Here is a 9,649-nt window from a genome sequence, read left to right as displayed (position 1 = left end):
TGCAGTGAGCCAAGATGGCACCACTGTACTCCATTTGGCCTGGGTGATAGAGTGAGACTGTCTCAAAACAAGCAAACAAACAAAAATATTTCTTCTTTTCTTGATATAGGCATTTATTGCTATAAACTTTCCTGCTACAACTGCTTTTCCTATGTTTCATGGGTTTTAATATGATATGCTTCCATTCTCATTTGTCTCGAGCACTTTTAAATTTCTCTTTTAATTTCTGCATTTACTCATTGGTTATTTAGGAGTATGCTATTTAATTTTCATGTATTTGTAGTTTCCGAAATTTTTCTTCTTGTTGATTTCTAGTTTTATACCATTGTGGTCAGAAAAGATATCTGATATGATCTCAGCTTTCTTAAATTTGTTAACACTTGTTTGGGGCCTAATATATGATCGGTTCTGGAGAATGTCCCATGTGCAATTGAGGAGAATGTGTGTTCTGTAGCTCTTGGATAGAATGTTTTCTATTGTCTTTTAGGTTCATTTGCTGTATGGTGTAATTTAAGTCTAATATTTCTTTGCAGGTTTTCTGTCTAGGTGATGTGTGTATCGTTGAAAGTGGGGTGTTGAAATTCCCTAATATTATTGTATTACAATCTGTCTCTCCCTATAGATCTAGTAATATTTGCTTTATATATTAGGTGCTCTGTTATTGGAATACACATCTATTTTTGTTATATCTTCTTGTTTGCTTAATCTCTTTATTGTTATATAGTAACCTTTTTGCCTTTTTTATACAGTTTTTTTCTTAAAGTCTATTTTTTCTGATGTATATTAATAAGGCTACTCCTGCTCACTTTTGATTTCTGTTTGCATAAAATGTCTTTTTTTATCTTATCACTTTCAGTCTATGTTGTCTTTAGTAATAAAGTGATTCTCTTACAGGCAGCATATAGTTATGTCTTGTTTTTGACATCTGTTAATTGGAGACTTTAATCCCTTACATCCACAGTTATTATTTATAGGTAAGGACTTACTTCTACCATTTTGTTATTGTTTTCTAAATGTTTTGTGGATTCTTTGTCCCTTTCTTGCTCTCTTGCTGTTTAATCCTGTGGTTTGGTGGTTTTCTGTGGTGTTAAGCTTCGATTCCTTTCTTTTTCTTGTTTGTGTATCTGCTATAATCTCCTTCTGTGTGGTTACTATGAGACTAACACAAAGAATCTTTGGTTATAATAGAGCCTTTTAAGCAGATAACAACTTAACTTTGTTGCTTAAAAATACTCTCTCTTCCCCACAATTTGTATTTTTGTTGACTTAATTGATATCTTTATCTATTGTGTGTTCTTTAGCCTCTAATTGTAGCTGTTGTTGTTTTATACTTTTAATTCTATTAGAGAACTGAAAGATTTACCTGGCACCATTATAGCACTGGGCTATTCTGAGTTTGATTATTAATTTACCTCTACTGGTGAGTTTTACACTTTCATGTGTTTTCCTGATAGTAATTACTATTGTCCTTTTGCTTCCAGTTGTAGCATTCCCTTAACCACTTCTGGCAAGGTCAGACTAGTGGTGATAAATCCCTTCAGCTTTTGCTCGTCTGGAAAGGTCTTTATTTCACTTTTATTTTTGAAGTACAGTTTTGCTGGATGTAGTATTCTTGGCTGCCAGGTCCCTGCCCACCCACCCCACCCCCCTCCCACACCCACCCCTACCCCCACCCACACCCCTACCCCCACCCCTACCCCCACCACTGCCATTTGGCTACATTATCACATTCTCTCCTGGCCTGCAAAGTTTCTGTTAAGAAATCTCTTAATAGTCTAATGGAGATTCCTTTACAGATGACTTGATGTTTTTCTCTTTTAACTATTATAATTCTCTCTTTGTCTTTGACAGTTTGATTATAATGTGCTTCAGAGAAGAACTTTTTGGGTTGAATCTAACTGGAAATTTTTGAGCTTTCTGGATCTGAATTTCCATATTTCTCTCAAGACTTGGGAAGTTTTCATCTATTATTTTGTTAAATAGGTTTTCTAAGCTTTCCTCTCTTTCTTCTCCTGCTGACATTCCTATAACACAGATTTTTTTTCACTTAATAGTGTCACATAAATTCCATAGGCCTTCTTTATTTTTTTTATTCTTATTTCTTATTTTCTCCTTTGACTTATTTCAAAAGATCTGCTTTCAAGTTCAGAAGTTCTTTCTTCTACTTTATGGAGTTTCTTGGTGAAGCTCTCAATTGTATTTTGTAATTTGCACTTTAATTATTGAATTCCTAAGCTCCAAAATTTCTGTTTGGTGATTTTGTACAATATTTACCTCTGTTGAATTTTTCATTCAGATCCTGAATTGTTTTCCTGATTTCATTGCATAGTTTTTCTGAATTTTTTTGTATCTCACTGAGTTTCTTTAAGATTATTTTAGATTCATTTTTTTTGGCATTTTGTATTTCATTTTCTTTGAGGTCTGTTACTAGAGAATTATTGTGATCTTCTGGAGGTGCTCATGTTTCCTTTCTTTTTCATGTTTCTTGTGTTCCTATGTTGAAATCTTGACATCTAGTGGAAAAGCTACCTCCTCAGATTTTATGGAGTAGCTTTCATACCTTTGCCTGTAGAGGAATTCTAGAGTGTCAGTTGGGAACTGTCCATTGGCTTCAGTCCTGGATTGACTCAGTAATGTGGCTTCTGTTCAGTGTTTTTAGCTGTAATTTTCATCAGTGACTCTGCAATTGCATCAGTGGCCTAGATTTCAGGAGTTTGTGATGGTGGTGATATTTTTTTTGCTAGGGCAGGGGCACTGGGCTGGCTGTTAGGCTGAGCACATGTGGGGAAAGTGGGCAGGCCACCTCTGTGATGGGGTCTCTGTAGGGCATATGCGGACATGGTGGGCCAGAGAGCTGTGCAGCTGGCTCTCCAGAAGGAAGGGCTACACCTGTAGTGGCTATCAGGTCTGGCACAGGCATGTGTGAGCATGACAGGCCAGCTGTGTGTCAGCTTCCCCACTGTGCAGGTTCACTGGTTCTCTGGGGGGCGGGTTCCACATGGGTTTCAGTGCTGCTGTCTGGACCATTTCACTGGCCTAGGCTTCAGGTACTCAAGGTCACGGTGCTGCAGTCGTGTGAGTTGCTGGAATGATGGTGGGGCCTTAGGAATAGAAAGAGGCAGTTTCCCACTGATCCCCAGGGCAAGATGCACTCTAGCAGTAGGCCCAGCTTCAAGATGGTGGTGTGCTGTAGTAGCTTAGGTCACAGGGGTGGGGTGGTGTGTAATGTGGGCTTCTACTCTGGGGCAATGCAGTCTCTTTATCTCCAGGCAACTCTACAGACACTCTACAGACTGAATTTGGGATCTGTGACTGTCTCTCCCTTAGCAAGGGGTGCAGGTGTCTGTGGTGGTAATGGAGACCAATGGGATGTCCATCTTACCTTTTCCCATAAAAAGAAGTCTCTCATGGCTTTTAGCAGACCTTGGTGGGGGACATATTGTGGCAGAGACAGAATGCCTTGCTCCCTTCTCTGTGGTGCTATCCTTGGGTTTCTGTTCTCCGCAGGGACTTTGCCATGCCTCTGGTACTCAGCCTACTTTCTCTGTCACTCTAGCTAAAATATAGTTGTTTATTTGTTGTTTTGGTCCTTTTTTGTGGGAGGGATGAGCATCAGGCAGTCAATGATCTTGCTGATGTCACCCCAATGCATCTTTAATAGCCACTTTTCTGAAATCAAAGGAACATTATCACACTAAATACACGTATCTATTGTAACTTGTATCTCAACTTCAGAAACATCAAAATGTTTATTCAGGTGTGCTCACTATGAAAAAATATGATAATTCAGCTGCCTGGGATGGTTTAGCAGCTGCAAGGCATATAATTCCATTACTTTTGATAACAGACATATGATTTGCAAAATAATACAATAGTTCTTAATGTATCTGGAGGTATATTAACGATTCAATATTTTAAATAAATACCAATGTTCATTAAATACATTGTATGTACATAGGACTTGGGGATTACTTGAAGACATATAACAGAGTGCTCAAGAAATTGCCAGTCTCAACTACTTGGAATGTAGGTGGCAATGCAGAAGGAAGTAAAAATGCCTCTGGGTGGCAAATTCCTCTTGCTTTGTAATAGGATATGTGCCCTTCCTAACAAAATTGTATGTAAAGTAAGGGAGAAGATGGGAAACAGCAGCAAGGAGAAATGATGGCTTGTGATAGCTCATGAGTGATGACAGCAGCCAGAGACACAGAGTACTGTAAAAACACCACAGCCAGGGCCATTTAGTGAAACGGTCTTTCTCTGTATCTCAATAGCCCTTGAAGCTCTCCAAAGTATAAACATATTTTCAATCATTCACTTTCTTGTTAACGTGTCTTGTGTAGCAAAGCACAATAACCAATAATTTTATTGTTGCCCTAGAATCATCAAGAAAATGACAAAAATATACTTTTTCAGTATGCTCAGAGATGCAAGATTTAGAAATATTTCCGTAAAGTCTTGGTTTAATGTGAAACACTCTCTGAATGCCAAGAATGCCAGGAAAATGAGGCATCATTTTATTGAAAATTAGAGTTTATGATTATATGTGCTGTATGTTATTTTCAGTCCTTCAGTGAAGTAGGTACTTTATAAATTAGTGGTGTAATGGTTTTCTACCAGATTTTTCTTTTTTCAGAGTTTTCATAGTAGTCTTGTAATATTCTTTTCAGTTAGCAGAGGCTGGAATTGTTATCAGTTGCCAAATGATGAAACACCTGGAGTCGCAGACATCTTGAAATGACTTGCACTTGTCTACACACCAAGTCATTACTAGAGCCAGGAATGAAGTCCAGGTTTTGTGAAGACTAGCTTAGCCACCTCTCATTCTTTCTATGACCTTGATATGGTTTGGCTGTGTTCCCATCCAAAATCTCAACTTGAATTAGAATCCCCGTAATCCCCACGTGTCAAGGGCAGGACCAGGTGGAGGTAATCAGATCATGGGGGTAGTTTCCTTCATGCTGTTCTCATGATAGTGAGTGAGTTCTCAGGAGATCTGATGGTTTTATAAGAGTCTTGCATTTCCCCAGCTTGCACTCACTCTGTCCTGCCACCCTGTGAAGAAGGTCCCAGCTTCTCCTTTGCTTTCCGCCATGATTGCAAGTTTCCTGAGGCCTTGCCAGCAATGTGAAACTGTGAGTCAATTAAACCTCTTTCCTTTATTAATTACCTAGACTCTGGCAGTTCTTTATAGCTGTGTGAGAATGGACTAATACAGACCTTATGTGAAAACACTCTAAGACCATGTAGACCTCTGTTAGGGTAGGAAGTAATTTGATCCATCTTGAGAGATTTTATTAACAGAGCTTCCTTTATGTCAATATTTGGAAAACTACTGCTACTATCAACAACCCACAGAATGAGGATGCTGGTCCCTGAGTGGCCTTCTTATCTTTGGAACAGCTGGGAAATCATCATAGCATAATCAAATACAATATTCTGAGAAGTTTTTAAAAAAAATCTTCAATATTCACCTCATGGAACTTGAGGAATCCTAAAATCAACTTGAAATTTCCTTCTTGGGAAATGTGGATGGAAATTACCCTGCTTTTGAGGTAGTATTGCCAGATGAAATATAGGAGGCCCAAATTTAATATTTGGAACATACATTTTGAAAATTATTTGTGGTTTATGTAAAAATCTGATTTATTCTGGTATCTTATATTACTTACTCAATTTGGCAACCCTATGTCAGTGACACCCTCCCCATCCCTGCCATCAACAATACCACTAACATGTGTAACTGGCAAAATAAAAGAGGCTTGCAAGAGAAATCTCCTTTCTCCCCTGATGAAAGATGGTAGGAAAGGGAAAACATCACACCTTCCTCTTCATTCCTTGATGATTAAAGAGAAAAGAATGAGAAAGAATTTTTGGACAGAGTGATCCAAAGTTATGTATGATATACATAAAGTGGCATATATATATTTCTATTTGCATATAGATTTACATATTTATATGTCCTTTGCTTGGAATTATACTTTCAATACAAATTAGTAATGCACTTTTTTATCCTGGGGCATAATTTACTCAGCATCTATGTCCAAATGGAGTGAGGTTTTCAAATGGAGATAAGACAGGCATAGTCCCTTCTGTCCTGGAATTTAGAGTCTCACAGAGGTAGTCGTACAATTTACAAACTGTGCTATAACATGTGGTTAATAATATGGCAGGGAAGTACAGGACATTTTTGGTTAGAAAAACATGTGGACCTGACAATTAAAGTACATTTTCTAGGATTTATTCTGACTAGCAGTCAATGTACTTTTAAACATTCATCCTTTGTGCCTCCAGGAAGAACTCTGTAACAAGGGCAATGGGAATTTGAGATACAAGTCAATACCTTAGGGCCATATGTGTGTGTTGAGGGGTTATCTGGGTGCCCTTTGTTTTATCTGAAACTCATCTATCAGATTACTAATAAGATTATTTTAGGCATTAAGACAAATATGAAAGCAAATAACTTTCTTGGAAAGGAAAAAAATGTCTAGGAATCATAATCCAGTTAGGATTTTGAAGAAAGCAGTTTAATTAAAAAGCACACAAGTTAAGCTAAGGCACTCCAGTTATGACGTGTGTGTGGGCACATGTGCTGTTGAGAAATGAAGAGATGCCTGAGGATGGTAGAATGCTAATATTATTTGCTCTGCTTCATAGACTTGATCTTGCCTAGGGATTGTCCTTTGTTACAACATAGTGATTTCTTAGAGTGGAGGAAATTAAAGAAATGATATCTCGGCACTATAGTTAAGTAAAACAGTTCTGTGACTAGAGTCTGAAGAGCAATTCATTGGAGTCCAGCTCACATTAGCAAAAATTACTATGGATCACTCTAACCAAGAATTCTTTTCATTCTTTTTTCTTTAATCAACAAAACAAGAGTTTGACTGTGATCGCTGGAAGATTGAGTCAGATGATTGAGTGCACCTCCAATAGCCCTCTTCTAATTGACCTCTGTCAAAATAAAATCAGAAGTTTGCACACACAAACTACATCCAGAAATATGAAATTAAAGCTGCAATTTTGTTTTCATCTGACCTTGTTAGGCTGTAACCACTTTAGGTCATTTCCAATTACTTTAAGAAGTTACATTATCATTTCTGTACTAGAACTTTGTAAAATGTGAAAGTATCATTATTCCAAAATGAATTTATTTCTTTATTCATTTTCCCAATGAGACCACCTCAATAACAAAGCAATATTAGACATTTGTGCTAGCTTTTCATTGCAACAGCTTATGAAGATCTAATTAACTTGGAAGAAAAGTTTTTGGTACCTGTTAACTGAAAACTGGTTAAATCCTTTTATAAACACACACACACACACGATATACAGTTTAATTCACATAAAATTTTATTACAAGAAAATCATGGCTTGGAATTTATTCACTTTCTACAGGACCCAGGGATAAAAGATAAGAGCTTAGTCCTGAGCATGCATTCATTCATTAGAGAGTTTTCCACCAACGCAGAAACATGTTTTTGTCTGTTTTGATCACTGCTGTATGCTCATCATCTACAACAGTGACAAGCACATAAAAGGCACTCAATGTGTGTTGAATAAATTCTTAAATAAAAAAAAGAAAAGATGTATAGCCAACTCTTGAACAATGTGGGGTTTAGGGACATTAACCTCTGTGCAGTCAAAAACTTGAGTATAATTTTTGGTTCCCCTAGAAACTAACAACTAATAGCCTACTGTTGATCAGAAGCCTTACTGATAACATGTGAAGTTCAAATCTGTGTTGTTCAAGGATCAAGTGTACGTGGGAAAAGGAAATGAAAGGTGAGAATAATGCAAAGTGCTTTTTCTTTCCTCCCTTCTCTTCTCTTTTTTTCTCTTTTCCATCTGTATATTTAATAAATATTGAATGGTTACTATATGCCAGTACACGTGCTATGGTCTAGGGATATAGTGGTGAAGTAGACCAACATCATCTCTGACCTTTGGCACACTAACTGGCTGGAATAACTCTGTGTATTACAATTTACATGTTTTCAAGAGAAACGTATATGGGCTGCTGGCAATGGTAAGGTTGGTGGCACATAAATCCATCCAAGTGGCTGGATAGAACTTCCACAATTTTAGCACTAATGTACACTACCAGTGACCATTGTGTGAACAAGAACCAGACAACTATGTAAGATTACCCAGGATTATTCATTCACAATCATTTGTTGTAATCAGTGAATAAAAGAATTTTTCATGATTACAAAGATATAAAAATAACTTTATTGGCCAGGCGCGGTGGCTCACGCCTGTAATCCCAGCACTTTGGGAGGCCGAGCTGGGCGGATCATGAGGTCAGGAGATCGAGACCATCTTGGCTAACACGGTGAAACCCCATCTCTACTAAAAATACAAAAAATTAGCCGGGTGTGGTGGCAGGCGCCTGTAGTCCCAACTACTCGGGAGGCTGAGGCAGGAGAATGGGATGAACCAGGGAGGCAGAGCTTGCAGTGAGCCGAGATCGCGCCACTGCACTCCAGGCTGGGTGACAGAGCAAGACTCTGTCTCAAAAATAAATAAATAAATAAATAACTTTATTACATCAAACTTTTTATTTTTTGTAGTAGTGTCCGTTGTCTTTGACTATGTTTTATTGTTAGATTGTTTATTGTTATATATTATATATTATATTGTTATATTGTCTTTGACTGTTTTATTGTTATATTCAAGTCAGCTCTCATTTTGACCTCAATCCATCTGCCAAATGTTCTCCCTAATTCCTTGAACTATAAACACCATATCCCCAGAAGGTTCTATTTTTTCCTGAAGATATCTTGCTAAATCTTCTCAAGTTTTATTGTGTAGCATTTGCATGCAAAAAAATGTATAACATGTGCATGTATGTTTTGAAGTATAGCAATGAAATGATATACACTCCTGTTCCCCAGCTTTGGGCCAAAACATTACTGTTACCTCTACCTGTGTGTTGCCCTTTCATTCTTGCTTCTCAGCTTTTGCTGGCACAGTCCAGCCCTGCCTGGAGTGCCTTCCTTGACTCCTCCATGTACCAAAACCTTCCTTCAAAGCTCTGCTCAGGTGCTATCTCCTGTAGGAAGCTTTTCTCCATGCAGCCTGCCTGTAATTTTCCTTTTCCCTGAGTTCTTCCAGTACCTTCGGGGCGTGTTGCTCATTGGACATTTCAATACGTGCTGCTTTTGTCATGTAGTGTGATATAGTCTGGATGTCCCCCCACCAAACCTCATGTTGAGATGTCACCCCCAGTGTTGGAGACGGAGCTGGTGAGAGGTGTTTTGTTCATGGGGGCAGATCCCTCATGGCTTTGTTCTGTTCTCACGATAGTGAGTGAGTTCTTGTGACATCTGGTTGTTTAAAAGTGATTGGCATCTTCTGCCTTACACTCTCTTGTTCCTGTTCTCACCATGTGATGTGCCTGCTCCTGCTTCCCCCTCTGTCATGAGTACAAGCTCCCTGATGCCTCCCCAGAAGCCAAGCAGATGCCAGCACCACGCTTATACAGCCTGCAGAACTGTGAGCCAATTAAACCTCTTTTCTTTATAAATTACCCAGCCTCAGGTATTCCTCTATAGCAATGTAAGAGCAGCCAAACACATGGTACTTTCTCTGTGCTTTGTCTGTCAACTAGACAAGTGTGAGCTTCAGAGGTAAGAGTTTTTGTTTC

This window comes from Macaca mulatta, chromosome 8 (assembly GCF_049350105.2).
Source record: "Macaca mulatta isolate MMU2019108-1 chromosome 8, T2T-MMU8v2.0, whole genome shotgun sequence".
NCBI classification, from domain to species: Eukaryota; Metazoa; Chordata; class Mammalia; order Primates; family Cercopithecidae; genus Macaca; species Macaca mulatta.
Note: the sequence above shows the minus strand (reverse complement) of the source record.